This window comes from Lipotes vexillifer, unplaced genomic scaffold, assembly GCF_000442215.2.
Source record: "Lipotes vexillifer unplaced genomic scaffold, Lipotes_vexillifer_v1.1 scaffold426, whole genome shotgun sequence".
NCBI classification, from domain to species: Eukaryota; Metazoa; Chordata; class Mammalia; order Artiodactyla; family Lipotidae; genus Lipotes; species Lipotes vexillifer.
In genome coordinates this window covers 2675628-2677749 of record NW_006779491.1, presented here as the reverse complement: position 1 = coordinate 2677749, position 2122 = coordinate 2675628, and positions in this window count along the sequence as shown.

Here is a 2122-nt window from a genome sequence, read left to right as displayed (position 1 = left end):
GGGGGCATCCAGGGCTGCCGTTCAGCACACCCCTCAGGGAACCCAGCAAGGAGGCACCTGCAGGTTGGTTCAGGACCCTAGGCAGCAAAACAGACCAGAGGGACCCAGCCTCACCCAGCACGACTCCACGACCCCCGCCCCCTCCGTGGAGGCCTGGGACCCCGCAATAACCTCAACATGGGTGAGGCTGCTCCCTCTGCCTGGCAGTGCCCCATCCACTGTCCCGGGCCACACCTTCCAGGGTTCCTCCTGGGGTTCTCGGCCATTTGAGGGGGCTCCCTGACAGGCCAGGCTGACCAGAGGGGCCCCTCTGGCCTGAAGTCCCCACCTCTCCATTCACCCTCATTCACACCACGCAAAAGGGCTATAGGTCCCCCTGCCCTGCCCGGGTCCAGTTTACAAACTGTGCGGTTGCCCCAGGGCCTGGCCCCCACCCGTCCTTGGTGTGCCCACTCCTCTTAAGACCCACCTCCCCAGCGGGCATTGGGGCCCTCCACATGCCAGGTAAGTAGCAAACCCCTCCTCCCACCAAGGGCCAAATCTCAGAGAAGGCCCCCCCATCACTGCCCCCGGCCCACCTGGAGCCCATCTGGGCACCTCTCCCAGGCCCACCTGGAGCCCATCTGGGCACCTCTCCCAGCCGCAACGTCTCCTTTTGCCTTAGGCCTCTTGACATCCTGTCTCTCCTGCAATAACAAGGAAGCGAGATTCCAAGTAGACGCCCCTTGCGTGCGCCCTCTCACTCCCTCTCTCTCTCTCTCTCTTTCTCGCTCTCTCTCTCTCTCTCTCTCTCTCTCTCTCTCTCTGTTAAGATCCTGTCTGAGAGTTTCTCCCTCGTAGTATCTAGGATGTTAGAGTGGGGAGGGGATCGTAGTTCTGTAGCCCAGCCCCTGCTTCCGGAGGCACAGAGAAGGGGCAGCAGCGGCCGACAAGGAAGCAGGACTGGAACCGGGTCTGCGCCCTCCCCGTTGGGGCCTTGCTGCCGCTGCCGCCACCACCTCTGCTGGTTGGGCTGGGACCCTGTGCCCCTTAGGAGAGGTGTTGGTCACAGATGTTTACCTCAGTTTATGTCACTGTCGAAGAAAAGATAAACAGCAAAAAATAACATCGTAAACATGAAGACTTAGAAAACAAAAAACAAACAAAAAACAAAAAAAACCCCTCGCGATTCTTCTGTGAAGGTGTATGTGTGTGTGCGTGTGTGCCTGCATCTCTGTCCTCCCCCGGGCAGGCCGGGTCATCCCTGCCCTCTGTCCCAGCCCTGTGCCCCCCACACTGCCCCCTGTCCTTCGGTGCTTCCCAGAGGCCCCTCTGAGCTGGCCTGTGGGGTGTGGGGAGCCCCTGGGGGGGAGGCAGGGCCACAGGTTAGCTAGAGGGTCTCCCACCAGGCCAGCTGAGCAGAGCCCTAAGGCTGCCACTGCTCCCCGAGCCCACTCTGTGGCCGGCAGGACAGTCATGATGGCTGGCGTCGGCATCCAAGCCTGGCTCAGGGCCTGGGTGGAATCCCAGCCCCAGAGCCCTAGACCCTTATGTTGCCACCGTCCCCCACCATGTGTTTGTAAATACTCTGGCATCCTTTGGCCCTGAGAAGGTTTTTAAATGTGTTATTTACTTCTCTAATCATGACAATTGCTATAAAATAAACAAAAGTTTAGAAAAATTACCACTGGGTGGCTGTCTTGTCTCAGATATGGGGTAGAGAGGGAGGCACACAGAATTACTCTGGAAACTGAAAACTTGACAGATGGGTTAAGGTGGGGTCTGCAGAGTCCAAGGGCAGCTACTCCCGGGCTCCTGCGACCTCTCATGTGACCTAAAGTAGGCCCAGCCCAGGGACTGAGTGTGAAGGGAACAAGGACCCACGTTCTGGGGGAAGAGGCAGGGACTTGTCCCTGGACTGGAGTCCAGCTTCGGCGTGGAGCCCTTCAGACTGGGCAGGAAATAGAAACAGAAAGCCCAGAGGAACAGAGTAGGTGATTCATCCAGCCGCTGCTCAGCAAATGTTTACGGAGTGCATTCTGTGCGCCTGTCTTCCTCACGAAGCCTGAGGATGCGCCAGTAAACAGGACAGATGGGGCCCCTGTCCTCAGGCAGCCAGCGATCTAGTGATGGAGCAGACATT